The following is a 26,965-nucleotide window of genomic DNA, read 5'->3' as shown; positions in this document are numbered from 1 at the left end:
TCAAGGCTGTGAGGTCAGACCATCCTCTAGATTCCTGGCTATTTGTGAAGCCTTTCCTATGGTATCTGGGTGTAAAGCTGTTTCTCTCTGGACTTGGTTAATTGGTTAATTGCTTTTTCCTGTTTTCCACATAAATTTTAGACCTTAAACATAAACAGTTAGTTAGCTGAGCCTTGAATTTTGTACCATAAACTGAGGTTAGAAGTTCTTGCAGAGTACTAAGTGCTAAAAAATCTGAGTAGGGAGTTCCACTGGTCCATGTTATCAGCTAGACCTGGCAAGAGAAACTGGATAGCAATTTAGGTCACTTTTGTATCTAAAAGACTTCAGTTCAACAAACCAGACATTTGCAACTCTGTCCTTGTGCATTATCTGTAAAAGTTTAACTTACGATCCATTCAAAGAGACACTCAGTCTAGTTAATTGTACATAATTACCTTGTCAGCTAGCTAATGATAGAAAACAGGCTTCTAAATTTCTCACCATCTTGTGGAACAAAGGCTTAACTATGAAAACTTATTTTATTCACCAAAATTATGCAGTATGGGAAGAAGTCATCCTTCTGTCAATTCACAGGAATGGCAGTGCTAAATAAATGAGGAACACGGTGCCAACAGTTGTGAGAAGAATCCCATGGCTATTTTAAGGGAGAATAATGGTAGCACACAAGAGAATTACAGACAGAAGTCAGTTATTCATAGGTAACGGTCTTGTAAACCTTGCTTAATAAGGTTCCTCCATCAGAGGGTTGTTCATCTGGTAGGTTGACCTTATGAGTATCAGTTGTTATCTACTTCATGTTCTTGTGGACCCTGGCAAAGCTAAATTAACCTATCCTTTTCACAAGAAAGTACTTTACTATCTACACATAGTTACAATTTCCTTTACAAATCTTTATAAAAAAAAAAACCTCTACTTCAGCTATATGTAACACTTCTATTAAATAAACACTTAGTTTTCGTATGATTCTTATATTAAAACTTATCTCAAGCCAGCAAGCAATCATCCCCAATAAACAATGAATCACCATGCAAAGTAGAAACATAACTGCTACCTTAAATGAGACTACTTCTCAGTAACTATACCAGTAGTGTCATTTATCACTTAAGAGAAATATGTTTATAATAGACACTCAAACTTACTACCATGTAGTATTATATACATTCCTTATTATTATTCATCCTAAATCATTGCTAGTGATTTGTTTTAACTCTTTGATGATGGGAAAGAGTATCATTATTATTGTTTTGGAATCATGGGAATCATGTCATTTTTATTCATTGGGTGATAATATGGCTGAATAGATAGTAACACAGTAGTTCTACAAACTATTTTATACACTTATTAAAATGCTAAATTTGTTTCATATGTAGCATGATTTCTTATAAACAATAACTTGTGAGAATTTCAATTTCTTTTTTAACATTTGAAAAGTCACCTACAAATTGTCCTACTTTTAGCAACAACTGGAAAACTAACTGAATTTTCAGCTTTGACTACTCTCTTCAATAAAAAATCTCACACCAATATTAGCTCTACTTTCCTCAAGTATTATACTCATAGCAAGGGCTTTCATGGCAATCTACTTTTATCCTTTATTAAGTAACAATTTAACATTCCAAGCCCTCATTGTATGTAGCTGCCTTAACAATATTATTCATAGCCTTGCAGGCCAAGTTTTTCATCAGGGTTGCCTGTCAGCTCTGTCCCACTAGCCGGCTCCCAAATAATCACACAGAGATAGATTGTTATTAATTACAAATGATTGGCCAATACTTAGGCTTATTGATAACTAACTCTTTCATCTTAAATTAAACCATATTTCTTATCTACACTCTATCACATTACAGTACTTTCTTTCAGCATGGCATGTTCATCTCCTGCTTCCTCTGTATCTGGCTGGCAACTCCACCCCCTTTCATCCTCCCCATGCTTGCTCTCTTTTTGTCTGCAAGTCCCATCTAATCTCTACCTGTCTAGCTATTGGCCATGTAGCCATTTATTAAACGAATCAGAAGGCACTTTGGCAAAGACACATCTTCACAGTGTACAAAAAGATAATTCCATAACATAATCATTTATACTTTAACACAAAATTATATTAAAATAATTGTCACATTTCCATTTGGACTTAACCAGTATTAACAGTAACACTAATCATCATCAGTCCCAGATGACTTTTTCATGTCTGCATACATGTTTTTAAAAGACTTACTTTTTTAATGTTCAGGATGCATATTTACACTGTTAATATAATCTGAAAAATAGGAGACACAGTCAAAAATTTATCATGCACTGCTTTCTCATTAAAAAGAGAAAGACTAGCCGGGCGTGGTAGTGCATGCCTTTAATCCCAGCACTCAGGAGGCAGAGGCAGGTGGATCTCTGTGAGTTCGAGGCCAGCCTGGGCTACCAAGTGAGTTCTAGGAAAAGGCGCAAAGCTACACAAAGAAACCCTGTCTTGAAAAACCAAAAAAAAAAAAAAAAAACAGAGAGAGAGAGAGAGAGAGAAAGACTGCAACTTACTAGAATACAGTAGAATGCCATTCTAATATGACAAAGACCTTAATATTGAATGTGCCAACATGTCATATACCAATAACTACTTCCTACTAATTGGATTTATTGCCAATTCCCAAACAGCTGTATAACAACAACATGAAGTGATTTTTGTTATTTGGGGGTCACCTTGATTTTTACCCTTACAAATAGTGATGGATATCCTTGGTCATCAACTTGAATACATCTGCAATTAACTAAAACTCAAATGGCTGGGCATACCTGTGAGGGATTTTTTTCTTAATTAAATCATTTAAAGTGGGAAGACCCACTTCTAACCTGGATCTTTGAGATGGAATAATACACCTTTAATCTAGATTTTTGAGGTGGGATGATCCACCCTTGATCTAGGCCACAAATGCTGCTGGCTGCCTATGTAAAGAATGCAGAAGAATTAAGCTCTTTCTTTTTGCCTGCTTCTTCTCACTCTTGATAGCAAGTCCACTCCTTCATTGGAATCAGAACCTACTTCTTCAGGATTCTAGCATATACTGAAGACCAGCTGAGACATCCAGCCTCATAGACTGAACATCTACTAGATTTTTGGACCTTCCATTCATAGGCAGCCATTATGGATTAGCTGGACGACAGACTTTAAACGATTCTAAAAAATCTCCTTTCAAATGTGTGTGTGTGTGTGTATGTGTGTGTGTGTGTGTGTGTGTATGGGAGACATATAGAGAGGGAGATATTTTATACATAGAGAGATTATAGGTATATAGATAGATGATTGATAGATAAGTAGGTAGATAGATAGATAGATAGATAGATAGATAGATAGATAGATAGATAGATAGATAGATAGATATTCACTCTTAAAGTTCTGTTCCTCTAGAAAACCCTGACTAATATACCAACAGTAGTGAAAACTAACCTTTTTCAATACCTTGTAATTTGGAAATATCTTTGTAGAATTCTTAATGTTAAACAATATTACTTCATTAAACAGCTTTTGAGTAATTATACCAAATCACTTTAACAGCTCTCCTTATTATTACCCTTGGCTTCACCACAGCCAACGAAGTTAAGCTAATAATCTTTCCTCTCACAACTAAATTATATTCATCTACATGTAACCTCTCTAACCTCCTTTTCCAACTGTAGTTCACCAAAATTCATTATTTTAAAAGTTTATGATCATTAAAAATACAGCATCAAATCTAGCTGTGACTGGGAAAAGTGATCCCTAAAACTATCCAAATATCTGCCACAATAATACATCAAATCAAAATGAGTAGACTTTATTTCCTTTCTTTATTCATTATATAACTTTCTATCACAATATCATTTAATTTCAGTATTTTAGTAACATCAAAAATACTTAAAAATAAATGAATAAAAAAACAGCCAGCAACAACTAGTAATCAATTCCTTACATAACACAGAGGTACTTATAGCACACCCATCAAGACCACTTTTTTCACCCCCATATATTACTCAGTCTCCCATATTTTTAAATTCAGCAGCATATACCTCATTATAATTTTCTAATTACGTGACTATGGCCAACTCCAGGGAAAACCCTAATACTAGTAGTCTTCAAATCACTGGATTTGACCCCTATAACTCAGAATATTCCTCTGTTGCCATAGTATATTCAAATACCATTCACACACACCAAACTAATTAAAATGATTAATTCTTTATTTAAAAACTCCACCAAACATAATACAAAATCACCATTAATAATCACCATGCCTTTCTATAATTTCTACATGAACTACTAAACTATGACTAAGTATGGAAAACCACCATTGTTCTTCTATGGAAACTTTAATGACCAACATCTGAAAAACTTGCCTCTCATCAAAACTAGTAACACTCACTCACTGATTTACTATCACTGTCTAATATTTCAATATTTATAATTCTAATTTTTCAAATTTAAAAATTCTAATATTTTAATAAATCGGGTTCTTGGTGGGCATCTGTTTAATACGGTATGTGATCCAGGCCTTTTCCTGGCAATGTACTGTATGTGTAGCACACACAGGAATGGTGGCCATCTATGGCCAAGAGGTCAGCTATGAATAAATCACTCCATATCTTCACACAAGTGAAACTTTCATATTTTTTATCTGTTCATTTATCCATGCAAGACAAGGACTGTACTGTGGCTTATATGCATTTCTAGAAACCAGGAGCCCTGGAATTACATTTAGTATTTCAGTTACAGTGGCATTATTTATAGGCTATGTTCTATTGGGATGGCAAATATTCCTTTGGGGAGCTACTGTTACTACAAATCTTTCATCATCTGTGCTTAGTCAAGTAGCTCTAAGGATTCTCAATTAATAAGATTCTTTTAACACTCTTCTTTGACTTCCATTTTATTTTTCCATTCAGTCTTACAGTCTTGGTAATCATTCACCTTCGATTCCTACATGAAACAAACTGAAATAGCCCATCACAATAAATTCCAATTCAGACAAAACCTCATTGAACCCTTGTTATGCTGCTAATGGTATCTGGGACCTCCTGTTTGTAATTCAGGCCTGCTTTCACCAGTGTTTTTCTCTCCTGATCTTTTATGAGATACAGATAACTATACTTCTGCCAATTCTCTTAACATCAAACCATATTTCTCTTTGCTAATGCAATCTTACACTCACTCCTAATAATGTGGACATTTTGTATTTCGTGAAAAGACATACTTTTAAATTCTGTGTATAACTTTGTACAAGCACATGCTGTGTTGGACAGAACCAAAAGCCTTGTGCCTGTGAGTAGGTAAGTGCTTTACCACTGAGTTTCACCCTCAGCCCAATACTCTACAATTAATTAATGAACAAGGACTTGCATTGAGCAAGCTGGGTCAAGCATTTGAAGATGCTTTTGAGGCATTGAGACAGTATTCGATTGGAGAGCTTCAATACTCCTTGGAACACAAAAATTACATAACTTTCATTAACCATTATCCTCAGGTCAGAGGCAATTTCAGCTGACATGGGTGTCACCTACAAAGGAACCTGCTTGTAATTGGAGAAGTATAACAAATGGTTCTTAGAACTGTAACTGAAAGACTCCATCAGTCCCTGTAGAACATAACTGAAACCCAGCTATAAAACCTGTCCTTTTCCAGCAAAGGGGAGGAAAATTCAGGAGGAAGTTTTGACAGTTGGAATACCTTTAAGAATCCCTGTGCAGCTCTGAGATGTCATCTTATATTTAGTGGACTGACAAAACCAAAGGCATCTTTCAGTATATATGTATATATATATATATATATATTAAAACAAAATAACAACAACATGAACAAAGAAAAGCTTGCTGAACTTTAAGTGAAAAGAAAAAGCAACCAGAAGGTCATGACTTACCAGAAGATGGCCAGAGCTCTAGGGAAATACACCAGGACTGGGGAAATGCCCCAAATCCAGAGAAAGCTGACCTGCCATTTGAGTGGGGGCTATTCTCCAGAGACTCTCTCCATCTTACTTCCACCCACAGTATGCCCAGCCTCGTCAGGAGTATCTCCGTTTAAACCACTGGAATGCAAATTACTATGCATACACAAATGACCGTGAGCTAAGCTACCTCTGCTTCTAACTGAACTCTCCCATTCCTTGCTTTACTAGCCTCAGAAAACCCCAAGCTTCAGGATTTTTTCTAAAGCCAACAGCTGCTCTCTCTGTTCACAGGTTCCATACCTATGAATAAAAAACACCAGGGAAAACTGTACTGAACATGTACATACTTTTCTTGGTTGTGACAACATTTTAGATGATGTTTACACTATCTTGGTGTTAAAAGGAACCTAAAGATGTGAGTTATCTGCTTGCTATTTATAACAGACTTAGTATCCATGAATTGTGTATCCAAGGACATCCTGGAACCAGTTTCCAAGAGATGCTGAGGGAGAGAGAAGTAACACAAGGAACACACCAGTCAATGTACTTTTTGCTTTCTGTAAAACAGAATGTACTGCACTAATAAGTAATTTTACTAGTGAACAATTTTATTTCAAGCATTCTAACAATTGAATGTATAAACTGAATGCCTTTTATTATACAAACACTTTTTCTTGTCCGTTTGGGTGATTTTCTAGGGTGATTTGGTTGTTTGGAGAGTGTTTTTGCTAGGCATCCCAGACTGACCTTGAATTCATGGGATAACAAGTATGTACCACCACACCAGATTTATACATCCTGTCATGTACTCAGAGAGAAAGTCACTCAGCATGTACTTAACAGCTTAAGAAAAAAAAAAAAAAAAAAAACCAGAAATCAAACCAAAGTGAATTCATGGCTCTAAAAACCACAGTGGATTATCTATTTTTATAATATCCAACCAAATAGGTGTAAGGTGATTTCATTGTCATTTTGATTTGCATTTTCCATTTATAGACAGTATTTTATTTTTACTTTTTGTCTTGAGACAGTGTTTCACTCTGCAGCCCTGGCTGCCCTGGAACTCACCAATTCACCACCTCTTAACTCTCAAGTGTTAGGATTAAGGATGTATGCCACCACACCTGGCTAGTTTGAGGTCTTATGTTTAAGTCTTTAATCCATTTTGAGTTGATTCTTATACATAAGGGTCCAGTGGTATTTTTTTTCTGTATTAAAACTATCATTTTTTATTGTCAACTTGATTGGATTAACGAATGTCTAAAGAGCTGGGGTTGACTCGGGCCTCTAATTCCAGCTCTTTGGGAGGCTAAGGCAGGAGACTGTCTAGTTTTAACTGTCAACTCTACACAATCTAGAATCAACTGGAAAGAGAATCTCAATTGAGAAATTATGTAGATCAAGTAAGCCTGTGGGCATTTCAAGGGGTGGGGCACATTGCTAATTGATCCACCCACTGTACATGGCACCATACCCTAAGCTGGACCCTGAACTGAATGAGCAAAGAAATCTAGTAAACAATGACTCAAGGATAGATGCATCACTGAAAAGCCCTTCTCGCCATGTGTGACAGCACATGAGAGTTGTATCAATGGAGTTCCCTATATGACTTGCAGGTAGCTTATCTGTATCTCCTGTTTTCAGCAACTGTGACCCTTGTGGAGTTTTGTGACTCTTTTAAGCTTTGGAATCTTCCAGAGACTTGCAATTTTTTTTTTTTTCCGAGAGAGGGTTTCTCTGTGTAGCTTTGCTTTCTGAGCTACTTAGTAGCCAGGCTGCCTCGAACTACAGAGATCTGCTGGTCTGCTCCGAGTGCTGGATTAAAGCATTGCCCACCCCCGGCGAGACTTGCAATTTTTGTTTACTTCTTGAGACTTGTAAGTTTCCTTTACTTCCTTAGTGTTAATGAACCTCTAACTTAAAGGGAATATTGCAATTTAAAGGAAGTCACCAGACAGCAGAGATCTTTCCATTTAGCTACATAAGCTTTAATTACATTTATTATGCTTCATGGTTTTCAGTAGATAGATCCTATAAAAGTAAATGATTGGCTAAACAGTTAATTATTCTATTCTTAGGCTGTTATAAGTGAGATTTTTCATCTTAATTTCTTTTTCAGTTACTTTGTTGTTTATGTAAATGCTACTGATTTGCACATGTATGTGTGTGTATGTATGTGTGTACCCATGTTGCTAAGGATCGAGCCTAGGGTTCAATATATGCTGGGCAGTATTCTACCACCGACCTACAATCTCAGCCCCTGCTGTTGTTTCTTTAAGTTTACTTTGTATTTATCACTTCTAACTAGGCATTTGCTGCTGCTGCTAGACTTTTAGAATTTTTTTCTTTGTAAGATAACGAGCTTTGGTGAGGATATGGAGAGCAGGGAATTCTTACACTGTTGGCAGTAATGTAAGTTAGTATAGGAACTATAGAAAATAGTATGATATTTCCTCATAAAAATTAGAGCTACCTTATACAGTACAGTATAGCAATCCTATTCTTAGTTGTATTCTCAAAGTAGTTGAAATCACCATGCCAAAGAGATCACTCTGATGAGATATGTATGTTTTTACAAGTATATACATATTTAGCCTTAAAATAACTAAGCAGACATGAAGATAGAAGGGTAACTATTAGGAAAGAGGAAAAGTAACAGTGAGAGGAAAGGAAAGGAGAGAAGAGTAGTGAATATAATCAAAATTAATTATATATAATGTGATGATTAATCTTGATTGTCAAGTTGATTGAATCTGGGATCAATTCAGCTACATACATGCCTTTGGGCTAGGTCTGTGCGATGTTTCTAGGATTACCTAGGAGTTGCTGGGGGAGATCCTCCCCTGAACAGAAAGCTGAGGAGAAAGTGATTCTTGCTTACCCACCTTCAACCTTGCTGGAGCGTGCATCCACACTGTTGCTGTCACTGACACCAGCCTTTGCCACCATCAGAACCCAGATGTGGCATTCTAATGTGAAGGGGAGACTAGTGGCTCTCTGGAAATCCTGGGGTCTTCAGCACAGATTGGAACTGCCAAGGCATCACTTGGGAAGCTGCTGGCTCACTGTCTCTTGACAGCATGCAGACAGCCTCTCCTGGACTACCCAGATCATACCATGTAACACAGTCTAATAAATCACCTTTGTAATATATGCCCATTCTATCATTTAAGTTCCTCTAGAGAACTCTAACAGATACACATAAAGATGAAATAGTAAGTTCTATTGCTTTACTCAATTAATACATGCTAATAAAATTTAAGCATTATTTGCAATAAAAACAGAAGTTTAATTCTAAAATTCTAGTATAAGATACATTGAAATATATACTTACAAAGATTTTGGGACACTTGGATCATATTTTAGGATGTTTATATAAACTACTGTTGTGGCTTAAATGTGAATTGTCCCCCTCCCATATTTGAGCAATTGATCCCAAGCTGATGTTCTTTATGAGAACACTGAGAAACCTTTAGGAGGTAGGGCCTCATTGGAAGAAGTGGATCACTGGGGTGGTACTGGAATCTCCATGGTCAGCCTCCACTTTCTTTCACTCTCTGTTTCTTAAGTGCAGATGCAACATGACCAGTAAGGGTTGCACGAATCCTAATTGGTCTTAATAACAAAAACCTGGAGCCAGATATCGGGGTAAATGCTGAAAGATCAGTAAAGGAGCCAGCCACTAGAGAGACTTCTTACCTCTACTGAATCCTCAGCCTGAAAGGGGCCAAGCTTCTGTCTCCACCCACCTTATCACTTCCTCTCTCTGCCCAGCCATATCACTTCCTGTTTCCTCCTCCCAAGTGCTGGAATTGAAGGTGTGTGCCACCACTGCCGGGCCTCTAGTGGCTAGCTCCACACTCTGATCTCCAAGCAAAATTCATTTGTAAAAGCACAAACAAAATATCACCACAAGTGAGCCTCCTGCCCCTGCTGCTATGCCTTCCATGCTTGATGGATCAAATCCCTCAGCAACTGAAGCCAAAATAAATTCTTTCTTTCATAAGTTGCTTTCATTAAGATGATTTATCACAGCAATAGATATGTAACTAGGACAGCTACTGATTGTATGTTATTTCTTTTCTAGTTGGTTTTTTTTTTTTTAGGCAAATTTTCTCTGTGTAGTTTTGGTGCCTGTCCTGGATCTTTCTCTGTAAGCCAGGCTGGCTTCAAACTCATGGAGATCTGCCTGCCTCTGCCTCCCAAGTGCTGAGATTAAAGGCATGCACCACCACTACTCAGCTCTCTAGTTGATATTCTTAACACTCTGTGAGTAGTAAGTTCACTGGGTTCCAAAAGTAGTTGACCTTGATGTTGTCACCCTATTATAGTATTATTTAGAAATATTTCTGGGTTAGCACTGAATCATTAAGGATAGACTAATTACTGAGTAAGCTTTAAAGTACTCTTACAGAATTTGAATATGTAATTGAAGTCAATAAAGCCAGTGATGAAATTCTTAAATTGAATATGCAGGAAAGCTCTGTATAGAAAGGCACAGACTGGTCAGTGATGGTTAATGCTGGTTGTCAACTGAACCACATATGGAATTAACTAAAACCCAAGCAGCTGGATGACCTGTGAGGTATTTTTCTTGGTTGGATTATCTGAGGTGGAAAGACCTACCCTGAATCTGGACCATCTGAGGTCAAAAGATGTATCTTAAATCTTGCCAGCACTTTCTAGTGGCAGCCCACATAAAAGGGCATGAAAGAAAGCTTTTGCTGCTTGCCTGCCCACCCTTAATTTGCACTGGCAAGTTCATCTATCCTGGGTAGCTGTAAGTTTTTCTGGTCCTGCCTGGCTCCCACAGCCCCTTGGCCCCATGGTCTGGCAGCCACTCAGACCCAAGTAAACACACAGAAATGATGGGAATGTTGTCCTATATGCTATGAATATGTGTTGCTCTGATTTGGTTAAGTAAAATGATGATTGGCCAGTAGCCAGGCAGGAAGTATAGGTGGGATAAGCAGACAAGGAGAATTCTGGGAAGAGTAAGGCTGAGTCAGGAAATGCCAGTCCGCTGTCCAAGGAGCAGCATGTGATGGCACACAGGTAAAACCACAGAACATGTGGCAACATATAGATTAACAGAAATGGGCTGAGTTTAAATGTAAAAGCTAGTCAGTGATAGGCCTTAGCTAATGGCCAAATAGTTTTAATATAATATAATTTAATATAAGCTTCTAAATGATTATTTTATAAGCAGCTGAGGGGCTGGGCAGGACCGGAGAAAAGTTCAGCTACAATCCTGTTCCTGAGTCATTCCTTTGCTGGTGTGAGAACCCACTTCTTCAGGAATCCAAGTAGACTGAAAATCTGCAGCTCTCCAGGACCTCTCTGGTACCACAGCAGCAGACTGGCCTGCTGACACATCTGTCTTGTGGACTGAACAACTACTGGATCCTTGGCCTTTCCTTTGGAGGCAGCCACTTTTGGACTGTTCAGACCCCAGCCTGTAAGGCTCTCTAATAAATCTACCTATGTATAACTACAGCTTAGTTCTTTCTATCTGGTCATGGAAGCATGAATGTAGTTAAGGGTTATAGGCTAGTCGGAGGTGATGAAAACATTAGGAAGCACACTGCAGTTGGAGGAAGTAGGATAATGAGGAGCACACCCTTGAAGGGTATATTTTGTTCCTTGCCCCCTTTTCTCTATCTCTCTTTTCTCTCTTCCCCCACCACACGCTTCTACCATGATGCACTATCTCCCCACAACCTGAAAAAGAATCAAGTCAAATGTTCTTGCAGTGAAACCTGTAGAAAACAAAGCCTAAATAAGCTGTTTCTTTTTTTAAAATCAATTTCTCTGGTATTGTGTCACAGTGTGGAACCAAAATAAGACCAAAATGCTTTCACCCCAAAACTAAGGCCTAAGACTGCTCCTTTTAGCTACAGGCCATAAGCTACTAGAACAGGCCAGAAGTTACTGAAACCAGTCAGTTCAGATTCCAGAAACCAGGAAATGTAAAAGTACAGAGTCCAAGGTAGTCAGGAGGTAATGACTGCCGGACTATGGAATGTCCTCTCCCTGGCCCCCTAGGCAACTGCTTGACCATAGAATGTCCCAACCCTAGTTTCCATAGTGACTGTGTAATCACCAGATGCCCCCATCTGGGGCAGCCAATGAAAAATGGTGGTGGGCAACTACCACCTTAGAAGGAAAATTAAATTGTGATTTCTGGAGTTTCTAGACACAAGCCAATCAGAATTGTACCCGTACTAGCACCCCTAAATGATGTAACCTTGTGATTTTTCCCTTTAAAAACTGAGCTTGCAGTTAGGTGGGCACTTCCTCCAGCCTCCACTGCATTGGATCTATTGGACGAAGTCCCTGCCTAGGCTTGTATTGCATTTGGATATCCAGAATTAAACCTTGTTTTTGCATTCCGGTTTGCTCGTCCTTGGTGGTCTCTCTGGGGGTCTCGATCTGGGCACAACAACAGGACTGGAAAGCTAACACACCCTTCAATGGAGAAGAAGAGATCAGACCCAGGCATACTGAAGTTTAAAGACTGCTTCTGCCTCATAAAAATCCTATGCTGCAATTGGGAAAGAGGGACATGAAAGGCTTCTGTGATAACCCATACTCCCCAGCCTCCCCCGCCCCCAAGTAACAGCCTAAAAAGGAAGCCATCAAAGAGAGCTCTTTAAAATTGTGATAAGAATGCTGAAGTGTAGCTCTCCACAACTGATGGCTTCTGGTGAGGGTGTGGGTGGAAAAGGACTTGGTTGTCCTTAGGAGTTGGGCCACTGGGAGTTTGACCATGCTCCAGTGAGTATATGGACAACACAAATTGGGCTTGCTTTATTTTTTTTTTTATTTTGTTGGGGGGAGGGCAGTAACGGAATTTTCCCAAGTTCCAGCCCTGAGAAAATTCCTCCCAGAGTCCTAGGAAAGAAGCTATGTCCGGTGTGGGGTATCTGAGGGAAAGGAATCTATGTATGCCATGCTCTTTTGTCCATTTACTTTATTCCTTTATGATAAAACTCTGTCTATACAGCTTCAGTTCTGTCCTGAATCTCAGTTCCTCTCTGTACCTACTTTTTCTGTCCCCTCATAGCCCTGGTAATGTCTAAGCCCTTATGCTTTGGGTCTCATCTTTGTCCTCTGTTCCTTTGTCCTCCATCTATCCTTCCTGGCTCCTTACCCCTGGCATTGATAAACTCTACAAGAGATCCGCTTTACCCTCTCTACAGAATCTCTGTCTTCCTCTCTTCTCTCTGCTGCAGTTCTGTCTCTGCTTCTGGAATTCCATTCCAGTCCTTACTGCACCTGGTAATACAAAAAGCCCAATTGTCCTCAGTCAATCTGTCTGCCATGCTCCTAGACTTGAAGGAAGGGGATGGTCTGAGCTTCCTTTGCACAAGAAGCAAAGCTATGCATCTACAGCCTGCTTATCTCCTAGGCTCAGCCGGGGAGTTAGTTACCTAGAGGTTCAGCAGGTCTGAAAAGCTTAACTGTTTGCCAAACAGTCTCCTAATATATGGGTCCAGAAGAAATTCATAGCAAGGCGCAGCTGAATATTAAGGCTGTAGTATAACATCAAATATTCCATGATGAATGGCTTCCCATTGGATGGACCCTTGATCAGTCAAAGTATAGCTTTAATACACAGCTGAATCTCCATAATCTATTCTTGTAACCCACAAGGAGGGGTGGTCACAAGAGAGGGGGGCAGACATAGAAGGACTGGGAAGTGAGTATGATCAGGGTATTTGATGTGAAATTCCAAAAAAAAAAAAAAAAACAATAAAAATATTATTTTGGAAAAAAAATCCTGTACTGAGCTGGAGGTGCAGCTCAGTGGTGGAATGCTTGCCTAATATTTGCAAAGCCCTGAGTTCTAACCCAGCACTGCAATAAACAGATAGACAGATAGATAGATAGATAGATAGATAGATAGATAGATAGATAGATAGATAGATAAGCCCTCCTGTGTTTGGGCAAGATGCTCAGACTGGTTTCCTTACTTCAAGCACTGGTGGTGACTTTACTTAGCCAGACAGAATTCAAAGCACATAGCTGGCATGCCCTATGGTTGGATACAGGGCTGCAGCACACCGAGTCAGGAAGGGTTTCTCTCATCGTGTTCCTGCCTTCACCTGCATTAGGAGAACTGTGTGGTTAACATTCATTCTGTCTTCTGGATTTCTCACCCAGGCCCATTCATGCTGAAATCTGTGATGTGCTGGAGAAAGGCCCTCGGCCATTCTTAGTGGTGATAAATAGAACATGTCATTGAGTAATTATAACAGTTTTGCTTGGCAAAAAAAAAAAAAAGTAAAAGAGAAGTACTTGTTTAGCACTACTATGTGCCTGCTGACAGAGTGATCACAGCTGAGGATAAAATGGTGAACAAAGGTCAGTTTTTAACAATTTCTAGGCCACATGGTTTCCAAATAGTGATCTGTGTTCTGTTATATTATAGAGGTTTTATTATAGCTGTTTGATTTCATTTGGGATTGAAGTAGAATAAGATAGAGAAGACCAATTATTGTATACTGATATATTGATTTATTTAGTGATTTACTTAAAGCACGACTTCACTTGCTATCTGGAATAGACCGGCCTGGAGAAATAACTGAAACAATGGGCCGTTGCCCTTAACAACCTGCTGATAGCCATGTACACTTCGGTAGAGTCTCACTTACCCACCCCACCTTATGGTTTTCCAGTATAAAATGAAAATGAAAACTGGATCCTATCCTGAGGCCTTTCCGGAGCTACCCTGTCTTCAGTTCACCCGGGACCTCTCCTCTCTTCCACTCCCATCCATACTTATTCCAAAAGATTCCCGCAGTAAGATGTCTCTAAAAATGCTGTATGACCTACAGGTTGGCTATAGTACCTGATGCTCCCTTCACATCATGTGTGTTCTTAACCTAAATACATATGTAATAATGAGTATTAAAGGTCAACTTGACAGAATCTAGAACCACCTGGGAGCTGGGCCTCTGGGCATGCCTGTGGGGGGGGGGTCTTGATGGCCTTAATTAAAATGAGAAGATCTTCTCACAGTGCCTGTCACCATTCCTGGCTGGGATTCTAGACTGTATAAATCAAGAAGGGGAGCTGAGCATGAATTCATCTCTCCCTGTTTCCTAATTGTGGATGTGATGTGACAAACTGTTTCAGGCTCCTGCCGCCTCGACTCCCTTGTCATGATGGATTATACCTTAGATTGTGATCCAGAAATAATCCTTCACTCCGTCAAGTGCTTTATCTCAACATTTGGAAAATAAGTTAAAATAACTTATCATATGAGGTTTTGTGGCCTGTGCTGTAATGAATCAAACAGGTCAAGATTTAAACTCTAACTGCACTGGGAAGTCTGAGCAAGTTGATTTGACAGTTGAAACTTCAGTCATCTTATGTCAAAACAGGAGTAAAAACAATACCTAGAGGGTTATTGGTGTCAAATGCGTACCTCACTTTGCACAGTGCTGGTGCATAGACCCCTGGTGTTCTAGGAGGTAGCTGGTAGAGTCAGTCAGGAGCAGGAGGAGTATGCCATCTTTTAAAGGAAATGGAAAAAGATGGATCCACAGTTAAGAGAACCGGCAGCTCTTTCAGAGGACCCTGGTTTTGATTCCCAGCACCCACATGTCAGCTCACAACCACCTGAGACTCCAGTTCAAGGGAATCTAATGCCATCTTCTGGCCTCTGCGGGCACCAGGCACACAGGTAGTACATAGACATATCTGCAGGCAAAAATATCTATACATATTAAAAATAATTTTTTAATTAAACAAATTTCAAATAATGTCTAAAAAGAGGTCTTGTTTTTATTTGTTACTTCCCTGATTTTACGGCAAAGGAATTATCTTGCTTAAAACATTTGCCAGCCATTTAGACAAATCCCAGGGAGACATTAGGACTCCTAACATTCTACTTGTGCCTTTATTTTATTCAAAAGTGTCATAGTCATGGTAACTCCTGATCCTACAGACAATCTGTCAGCCACCAACGCATGTTTCCAACTCATCATGACTAAAGCAGACAGAAAGTGCTGATTCACAGGGAATTTTGTCTGAGGCTTGAAAGTTACTTTATTTTCTCCTACATCAGTCCTTTGAAATATGGAAGTGAGGACTTCAAACATAGTTTTCCTAGGATAAATCGCAAGTTATGAAGGAGCTGCCTGGCTCCCAGTGTGCTTCAAAAGTAATGAGCAGGATTTGCGCCCCCAGTGCCAGCCTATGTGCATTAAACTGGCTTGCCCATTGATAGCAGAGAAAATAGTAGTTTGGGTTCCATAATACAGAGAATTACCTAAGAGAGATTCATTCATTAATTCACTGAAGTTTTAGCATGCACCAGGCACAGTTCAAGATGCTCAGGATATAAAGGGCCCAAAAAAATATTAAAAAAAAAAAATTCTTGCCCTGATCTTACAGAACATTAAATGTATTATTAACAAGGTAAAAAAAAAAAATCACATGTATTAGTGCATGCTCAGGTGGGATGGTAAAAAGAGACTGGAGAAAATAAAACATGGTATCAAAAAGAAAAAAAAAATATTTTCAAAGAGTCAAAAGACCCCTGCCAGCTCACGTTTAATCTGGGTGAGACGTGCATGAGGAATGGAATGAGCCAATGGGATGCTGAGTGCAGAAAGTTCAAAGGAATGGCCCAAAGTTAAAACAGACAGTGAGATGTTCAGAGCTTCAGGAAAACAGAATAGGCCAGAATGTCTTGTTCCCTGAGCTTCAGCTGAATGTGCAGAAACAAAGTGATCAGAGAGAATGATCACAGGCAGAGATGAGGAGGAACAGAAGAAATGCATAGACTCCCGATGTTAGCACAGACGTCACATCTTGCTCTAAAAAGAAAGAAACACCACTAGAAAGTTTTGCACAAGAAAAGTGCATGATCTGATGCACTTAGAAGAATCACTGTGTGTGTGAGTGTGTGTGTGTGTGTGTGTATGCTGTATGTGTATATATGTTGTATTTGTATATATTTTGTGAGTATATATGTTGTGTGTAATTTATATATGTTGTATGTGTATATATATTGTATGTGTCTGTGTATATATGTGTTATATATGTGTATATGTGTGTGCATGTTGTATATGTTATATAGATGCATGCACCCATGCAAGTAGAGAAGCTAGAGAAGAATGTCCTTCTCTAGTTTTACCTTACTCTCTTGAGACTGGATCTCTCACTGAGCCTGGAGCTAACAAACTCAAGTAATTCTCCTGTCTCTGTCTCCCACTGGACTGGGGTTACAGGTTCACAAGTGGCCGTGACCACTTTTTAATAACCCGGTTTCTAGGGATTTGAACTCAGATTCTCAATGTTGCACAGCAAGCCCTCTACAACCCCTCCATTGCAAATACCTTATTCTTGCTTTTTTTTTTGTATCATTGTCCTAATTCTTAGATATCACTCCTTAAGATCAGACCCAAATCTGCTTTTGACAGAAGAGGGCATCAGATCCCACTAGAGATGATGTGGTTGCTGGGAGTTGAACTCAGGACCTCTGGAAGAACAGGCAGTGCTCTTAACCACTGAGCCATCTCTCCAGCCCCTCCCCTAGTCTCTTGACAACCTTCTCAGCAAAGAGTTTGAACCTCTTGGGCTGTTGTTAGTTCCATCAGGAGTAGTCAGCACATTCCACAGTTCTGTATTGTTTGTATTTAAACACAAAAGCCTCTAGACTTGCCAAATTCTAGGTGACCATAGGTACTAATTTAAATAAACATTTGAGACTTCATGTCATGGTTCCTGGTGTTCTATTTTATAGGCTGCTAGGATTATCATTCCTTTCTATCCAACCAAGTTAGATAAGCAATCAGGTTCCTATCTTTGAGGGTGTGTTTCCAGAATTTTTCCAACACCCACCTTTGTCATCATTATGAGTCAGCACAGAGATAATTGATAGTTTCCCTGGCAGACAGTGTTTGTCATGTGGAATATTTTCATGCAGAAAGAATCAGAAGAGTAGAAGTAACCATCACTGTTCTGCAGATTTCTGCAGTACCTCACTATAAGCTGCACCCTGGAAGTCAGGCAACAGTGGTTTCTAAAGATGGTTCTCCCTGACAAAGCTGGTGAAATGCAGCCTGAAAATACCAGTGTGCCTAGCTGAACTTCAGAGAACACCACGCTCACAACTTCATATCCGAGCTTTCTACCTTAGCCATGCACATCTACTCGAGGTAAGAGTGGGAAGTTTATCTTTCCTAAGAAGGAAGTAGTTCTCACTGCCTTCTCTAAATGGAAAGAGAGTGAAACACAGGGTCAGAAGTCAATGCAAATCAACCCTAGCTCTTAGGGAAAACATTCTTCAATATTCTCATCTCTGCCTTTACTTGGAGATGGTGTACCATGACCCAAGACAAATGCAACAGAAAAATACAAATGCAGTTAATTCACCCTCCATTATGCCAATAACGAGGTAGGTACTTGCCATCTTGCTCCATGTTGTCCAGCTAAAGCCCATTTCTGACTCCATTTTCATATAGGACAATTCACTACAGAGCTGACATCAGACCTACACGTGATTACAATGTGGTGTCAAATACAAGATATTTAAAGAGCTCAAATACCATTGTTTCTGGCTCTATATTAGAATGTGTGGAATATAGCTTTTTATGGCCTATCCTTTTCTAATTATTTTATGATCATTAGGAGGCAGCATCAGATCCCATTTAACAGCTGAAATAACCAAATCTGCTGTTTTGCAACTTTTTTATCCTGACAAAAAGAACAAATGCATAAATAAAAAGTAGTAGGAATTACAAAAGAAACATAAACTACAAATGTAGTAGAATTAAAGTAATAATAAGCAGATGTTTGTTACAAATATCATTTTTCATAACATTATAAAGTAAATAATTCTCTTTAATATCTCAAATTTTTGTAAGCTACATCGGAACATTTGCCCAAATGTGTTTCAACTTAGGGCATCGCCTGTTCTAGTTCTGGGGGGGGGAGTTCTTGGGGGGGGTAAAAACCTCAAGACCACACCCCTTGTGGCCTTGTGCTAGAGGGGTGATCCTCAATGATGATGTTAAATGTAAAGCTTTTAAGAAGTGGGATCAATTCAGGTGCAGTGGAGTATTTTTAACCCTAGAACTTAGGAGGAGAAGGCAGAAGGTTCAGGACTACACAGCCAGCCTCGTCTACATAGTAAATCCCAGGCTAGCAGGACTACCTGAAACCCTATCTTTAAAAAATAAATAAATAAATAAAAAAGAGTAAATGAGTCATTAGGTTACTCAGAGCATCACCATCGGAAAGAATTAGTACAGAACTCATGGGACTATTTCATGGGTTCAAGACTGATGCTTCCCTGTCCTCTGGCTCTCAGCACACCCTTGTGATCCCCTCATACTGCAAATACCAGTGTGCCTAGCTGAACTTCGGAGAAGAATACAGATGGAAAAAAGATAGAATAAAGAGCACATAGGATAAAGAGCATTTGCCCTTGTGTATGAAATACTATAGAAATCCCCTTTTCCCCTCACTCCTGGAAGCATTTCTCTTAAGGAAACTTGGGTAGGGGCAGAGAGCAGGTACCTCAACCCCTATACTTGTTGGAGGAAGTGTGTCACTGTGGGGGTTGACGTTGAGATTTCCTGTGCTCAGGATACTGGGTAGCCCCGTGTCTCAGTCAACTTGCTTTTGCCTACAAGCCAAGATGGCAAGCTGCCATGCTCCCCACCATGATGATAATGGACTGGAACTCTGAAACTGTAATTGAGCGGCCCCAATTAAATGTTTTACTTCTAAGAGTTGCCGTGGTCATGGCATCTCTTCACAGCAATAGAAATGTTAACTAAGACAGCCATATTGAGTTAACTTTCTGCTTCCTGTTTGTGGATCAAGATGTAAGTAAGCCCTCAGCTACTGCTCCAGCACCATGCCTGCCTGCTGCCATCCTCTTGCCACTGCCATGATCAAGGATTCTTATCCCTCTAGAACTGTAAGCTCCAAATGACCCTTCCTTCTATAAGTTGCTTTGGTCTTGGTGTTTCATCACAGCAGTGAAAAAGGAACTGTGACACTGTTTTTTCAGTTTCCATGGCATCAGACATCCTGGTTCTCACCTCACTCTGTCTGGTTCTTCTCATTCTTCTTACCTGATTTCCATTCTTTTTTTTTTTATCGGTATTTCCTAGGATTTTGATTGATAAAAGAAAAATTCTGCAGTGCCTTTATATTTCATTACAAGGACCACAATGTGGAAAGGAAGTTGATTACTTAACAATGGTGGACTAAACTAAGATCATTCCACTTTGCTGAATGCATGTTGAAATCTGGAATCACAGCCTCTGTCACATGACTTCAGATATCACTAAATCTGGCATCATTAGCCCCAAATAATACAGAGCAACAACTACTCTGAAAAGACTCTCTTCTTATATCTAAACCTTCTCCAGGCCTCTTGTTTATATAATAACATAGACTTCATTCCCCAAGTTTTCATTATGAAGAGGATCTTCCTGCTTAGATCTAAAGGGCATTATGACCGAAAATTTACTGAATGATGCTGTATCTGCAAAGACTGATTGATTAGAACAGCCATGATGTGGAGAGGTAGGGATGTCACAGGTCCAGAGCCTAATTACCTTATTTTGGGCTAGTTTTAGCCCCCTAAATAGCCTTTATTTATGTCTGTGTCAGCACTAATATCCTGTGACTAATAGATAATAACCTTTGCTATTGAGGAAGCTAAATTTAGCAGACCACTGATTTCTACCAACCCAAAAGCTGAGACTGAGGCCTATGGAAGTCAGCACCTATCTTGCTTTAATCCTCCTCTCTGAGGTTTCTTTGCTAAAGTTTGTCTGGCTTGCCCACAGTCAGGACAAATCTTTGTCACCTGCCAGTCCCACAGCTGCTCAGACCCAACCAAGTAAACACAGAGACTTACATTGCATACAAACTGTATGGCCGTGGCAGGCTTCTTGCTAACTGTTCTTATAGCTTAAATTAATCCATTTCCATAAATCTATACCTTGCCGCATGGCTTGTGGCTTACCGGCATCTTCACATGCTGCTTGTCATGGTTGGCGGCTAGCAGTGACTCCTTCTGCCTTCCTGTTCTTTCTTTTCTCCTCTCTGTTAGTCCTGCCTATACCTCCTGCCTAGCCACTGGCCAATCAGTGTTTTATTTATTGACCAATCAGAGTAATTTGACATACAGACCTTCCCACAGCAGGTTTCCATCACTGTATTTTTAAGTTGCCTTGATTTGTGACTTTCTTTATTCTGCTGTTACACAACTCCATGAAACTGCTTAGGTGAGAGAGCATGGAACCCGGGATAACATAGCTCCTTTTTTCCTGAGCCCTGGCCACTCAATTTAGCTTCAAAACAAATGCTCCCTTACTCTAAGGTGAGAGCTGGATCCTTTGCAACTGCAATGTGTCTTCAAATGTTATCCATAATTCCTGCAGAATGTGTTCTAAAAGCAGTCCCTTCATGGCGGCATTGTCAGTGGTTCAATAATTTTTTTTTTCAGAGAACCCTGTCTTAATTATTAGGGTTCAACATTTCTTTTCTTGTCTATTTGGCTTTTTTCTCACTTATGATCTCTACAAAACCATCACAGTCAGGATTTCAAGCCTCACTTTCATTTCAATGGCTTCATACACCTCTCCCAGCAAAACCTTTCCTTAATACCAGCCTTTATTTCCTATGAATGTTCTGCAGGAGGCTCGGATTAAAGTTGCCCCTCCCCAGTCACTATCTGCCTTAACCCAGGCCTATATTCATCTAGAGTTCTTTCCTTCAGTCCTACTACCATCATTACCCAGGCTCTGGGTTCCTTTGTCCTCACACAACTACCAACCTGCTGCAGAAACAGGAGTGTCCTTCTTTCACACAATCTAAGCTGATAATCTGGAGGGACTACACAGCCATCTCTAAAAAGCTGTCCTATTGTAAAATAAATTTACATCAATCCAGGAAAGATGCGTGAGTAAATCATCTGTAACAGATGCACTGAGTTCACCTGTTACCTGGGAGACTTCTACCTGTGTATCACAATACCTTTGCCACCACCTCCCCCAGCAGAGGTGCTAAGCCTCTCTTCCATTCTACAGCTGAGGATGCTACTTAAATTTCAGTCACTGGGATCTTCATAGATAGAATCTCTATTTTGTGGGACTCCCATAAGTGCACACACATTTTCCTCTTACTAATCTGTCCACAGCTTTGTTTCATAGATTCAGTTACCCATACTTCAAGGGAAAGAAAGTTGTTTTTTTTTTTCACTCTCTCTCTCTCCTATAAGCTTTACAGATGTAAATCTGAAGATGGTATGGTACCTGGCTGCCTTTTCTATGGAGACAAACGAAAACATAAGCATATGAATTCAGTGTAAGGCAAGAATGGAAGGATCCTGCCTGGACTGAGTCTATCAGGTCGATCCCAGTCCTCGGGGAGACCTTGATCTGGAGGAGGTGGGAATGGGGGGTGGGCTGGGGGGAAGGGGAAGGGGGCAGGAAGGGAGAGAACAAGGGAATCTGTGGCTATTATGTAGAACTGAATAGTATTGTAAAATAAATAAATAAATAAATAAATAAATAAATAAATAAATAAATAAAATTTTAAAAAGAAAAAGAATGAAAGGATCCTGTTGAGGCTATCAGAATACCAAACAAGCTTGTCAGTGGTAATGACGTATAGGTGGAGCCACCTTGAGGACAGTTGTGGAAGTTCTCAAAGAAAACAGTTGAGGGGTACCAGTTAGGTAGCCAAAAGGTTGATACACAGAGGGGAGTGTGTAGAAAAAGTGAGAGAATGGGTCAGATACAGAGGAATTCTGTCTACTCGGCCAGAATTTGCAATCAAACCTATCATGCCTGGTGGATTGTGCTCTAAGAGCGAATTAGCATTTAATTCCCAGGACAACCCTATGAAGCAAGGTTAACTATAAAGAATAACCATAAAGTTATCCTCACTTTACAGTTGAGATATTGAGTCCTAGAGAGTCTGGTAAAACTGCCTTGGACACCACTAATATACAGCAGAGCTGAGATGTGAGCCCAGAATCTGTAGCTCTTATCATTGTACTTAAAATATTTCTCTTCAGTTTCGCCCTTGTGGGATTTAGCTTATTAGGGATTTGTTCACTATGTAACAAGAGTATATGAGAAGATCTAATCGATATCCTTTGTGCCAAGATACGAAGGAACCCAGGCTCTCTGTATAGCACGCTTAGTGCCCTTAACGAAGATATGCTTCATTTGAAATGATAACATGTCAGCATGGACTACATGCTTGTTCTTCCTATCCTTCTTCATGTTTGTCGTGGACTATAGGTTGCTTTGGCAAGGAAAAGAGGCTGAGTTGTGAGGAGAGTGAAAAATAAAATGCGGAAAGGAGTGCGTTTTTGTAAGTTTATTAAGTGTGCATCTCACTATACCTACTCCAGTGTCATTAGCAAATATTTTACATTAAAACAAAAACGAAAATTCTCTGAGAAAATAAATTTATTTCCTTTCTGTATGTGGAAGAATTCAAGTGGCTGGAGCCGAAGCAAAAGGCTTATTGAGTATCAGGACAGAACTGGCCCCAAGGGTGGTGGAGGAGGGAGCTCAGCTCTGCGGCAGACCAATTACCTCACTGCAGCCACATTTATTAGGAACCAAGCAGGACGATGACATTGGTCTTCTCATGTTAAGTCTGGCGCTTTTGTCCACTGTCAGTCGTGTCTCATGGTCAGACCTGGAAGTGGTTTCAGGAATAATGAGTCTACTCTTCTTTGTTCCCTTTTGAAAAGGATGAAAGTAAGGTGCAGGAAGGTAGGGTGGCTTCTCCAGGACCTTACTGATGACTAGTGAGAGCCGCAGCTTCATTCGGTTTTCCAGATCCCACACAGCATTTCTTTCCTTCAGCTGAACACTTGCCTGCTTTAGTTGCTAGTCTGAAACTGGGTAATCTGCCATTTTCTTGCTTTCAGAAATTCCTCATGCTTTCTCTCCAGAAATGGAAATGAGACCAATAACCAATAGCTTTAGCTATTTTGAATATTGTCACATTTTTTTTTTTTTTAGTTAAATGGAAGGTTTATTTTGGGGTAACTTACAGCAAGTAAAGGGATTGGTTACAGGATCTGGGAGAGGTAAAGTGCAGTCCAGTGGTGTTCTCTATAGAACTCTGTGGTCTACCATCCAGCATCCAGGATCACCAGGAACCAAGAGAGCCGGCACATCCAGATCTTGGGTCTTAAGGGCTCCCGTCTCAACCTGCCTCAGGGGCAGGTCATAGGTAGGCATGACAGTTACCAGAAGCCTCACTGGAAGTAGTACTTCCAGGTCAAAGCTGGAACAGCTAGCTACCCACTACAACCTGGTGACCTTTTCGCTATCTGTGGAAGCAGACCTCACCCCCTTTTGTTCTCTGTGGAGGCAGACCTCACTCAAATTCCCCAGAATAATTATTCCAGGCTCCTCCCTCCCTGAACTGTTACCCATCCTTAAGGAAGATGTCACACATACTTTATGGCCTGCTGACCTCTATAATATAGGTGAGACCACACTAGGTTCTAGGCCTTTTAGCTGTAGAACCCACCCTCCTGGTCACATGTACTTTGTAAAGAGTTTCTCTGTAGTCACACCTTAAACTTTATTGTGCACCTGGAATTGGACTGATTAGACTGATTGTTGCCTGGAAATCTTTTTCCAAATTGCACTGTGTTTTAAATATGCTGGCAGTGAATCACCTGGCATTAGACTCTCTGAAGTCTGATCCAGGTGGATGAAGTCAGTCTGCACTGGATTTTTATTCTTATCTCTTCTCAAGGTTTGCTTCTCTGTATGTGACACCTGTAGGGACTCCCTCAGTATACATCTGTAAAACCCCAAGAATGGAAAGTGATTATCAGCAATGTTTTAAAGGGGAAATCCCCACAAAAAAAAAAAGCTATTACTGCAACATTTTCCCAGACCACATTCTATCCTAGTAATAAGTTATATCTCATTTCTCCCCTTAATGGTTATATACATAAAATATATAAGACACTATCAAAGGCACTCACAAACCATAACCTGGAGCAAGCTTGGCTTCATGAAGTTTTGTAATGCATGAGATTTGATAGCTATTTATTGGATTATATTTTTTTTCTAAAAGAAATTTTCTAAGATCTGTCTGAAGTCCCTGTAAGAAGATTAAAGTCAGCCTCTAGGCCTGACCTAGTCAGATAAGAGAACTACACTCAAATATCTGTATAGTCCAGACTGTGTTTTGTAGGACAGAATGTATCTTGATTAGCGATTTTTACTTCTGATAGTTTAAAGCATGACAAATATTTGAGACAAGATCTAACGTACTTTAGCACATTGGGCGCATTGTGTAAACTTATGTCTATTTCCTAAACTGAATGTGGAATAGTTAAGTGTGAAGTTAATATAAGGGTCTTCAAGGGTGACATTGGAAAAAGTGTGAGATATTTGTCAAGGCTGACACCATTGCTTTTAGCCACATGGTATCCAGTCATTCTTCCTATTTAGGGAAGGAATCTAATTGTAGGTCTTGGTAGGAGACCTGTTCTCACCAGCTGTGAAGTCCAGTAAGGTCCTTAACAGCTTTTTGGTGGAGCATGTGGTTTCAGTGCTGCTTGCAGGAGCTCCAGAGTAAGACCTGGAGATGCAAGGTGCAGATGAAGCCAGTTATTCATGAAAGTTTTGCAGAGGTGAGGTTCAGTTAAAAAGAATGAAGTCAGCCGGGCAATGGTAGAGCACACCTTTAATCTCAGCACTGGGGAGGCAGAGACAAGCAGCTCTCTGAGTTTGAGGCCAGCCTGGTCTACAGAGTGAGTTCCAAGACTGACAGAGCTACACAGAGAAACGCTGTCTCAAAAAACAAAAAAGCAAAAAAGTCAACAAATATTTTTCAGACTGCTTTGTGAAACTACCTGGGGAAGAATCTTGAAGATCCTCTTTCACATTGCTTTACCTACTATTGTATACATTCTCTACCTCATGGTAGGCATGCCCGTACTTGATGTGCAAACTAATAATCATGATAGCACAATCAAGATCAAAATGTTCAGGGGCCTCTATCACAGTTGCATTAGCTTTTTACTCCTGACCTGCTGAAAAAAAAAATGAGCCAGATAGAAGAAACGATGGAACAGACAGGAAATTCAGAAAGAATCATTTCCCCTTGTCTGTGGCCAGTTGCTTCCTCTATCAGAGAATACTGAAGAGAAGGCATCTGTCACACTTTGTGGCTGCATGTCCATGCTGCACATCCTCATGATGAACAGGAACTTGCAGCCCCAGAAGTCCAACTTCCTTAAGATAACTTTGCCAGATAGTAGAGAGGGTGCCTAAACTGGCCTACTCTGGTGTTCAAATGGCTGAATACCCTGTCATCATAGAGCCCTCATTCAGTGACTGATGGGAGCAGATGCAGAGATCCACAGCTGGGTGCCAGGCTGAGCTCCAGGACTCCAATCAATGAAAGAGGAAGGATTCTATAAGCAAGGGACATGGAGACCATGATGGGGAAAAGTACAAAGACAACTAGCCAAACTAGTGGAAATGTGTGAACTGTGGACCAATAGCTGAGGAGCCCCCATGGTACTGGACTGGACTCTCTGGATAGGCGAGACAATTGTTTAGCTTGAACTATTTAGGGGGCTCCCAAACAGTGGGAATGGGACCCATCCCTAGTGCATGAGCCGGCTTTTTGGAGCCTAGTGCCTATGGTGAGACACTTTGTGCAGCCTTAGTGCAGGAAGAAGGGCCTTGGACCTGCCTCAACTGAATGTACCAAGTTCTGCTGATTCCCCATGGGAGACTTTGTCTTGGAGGAAGTGGGAATGGGGGGTAGGTTGGGGAGGAAGGCTAGGGAGCAGAAGGAGGGAAGACAGGGGAATCTGTGGTTGGTATTAAAATGAATAGAAAATCTTTTAATAAAAAAAAAAAGATACCTTTTCCAGAACTCAAGGAGCTGCTTTGGGTACTCAGGGCCAGACTAATAGGAAGAGGGAGGATCTGGGTAACATCTGTTCATCAAAAAGACAGATGATGTGGCATCCCGGCTCCCCAATGTGCCAGCGATGTCTGTGGGTCACATAACTTGCC

General features: G+C 40.0%; 1 pseudogene; it reads left to right on the top strand.

Moving 5' to 3' along the window:
• LOC114700905 overlaps nucleotides 1–6,105 on the top strand; it is a 70,004-nt pseudogene extending 63,899 nt beyond the window's left edge.
• The last annotated feature ends 20,860 nt before the right edge of the window (nucleotides 6,106–26,965 follow it).

Source organism: Peromyscus leucopus, chromosome 3 (genome assembly GCF_004664715.2).
Source record: "Peromyscus leucopus breed LL Stock chromosome 3, UCI_PerLeu_2.1, whole genome shotgun sequence".
In the NCBI taxonomy this organism is placed as follows: domain Eukaryota; kingdom Metazoa; phylum Chordata; class Mammalia; order Rodentia; family Cricetidae; genus Peromyscus; species Peromyscus leucopus.
The sequence above is the reverse complement of the archived record's forward strand: the minus strand, read 5'-3'. Positions and strand labels throughout refer to the sequence as shown.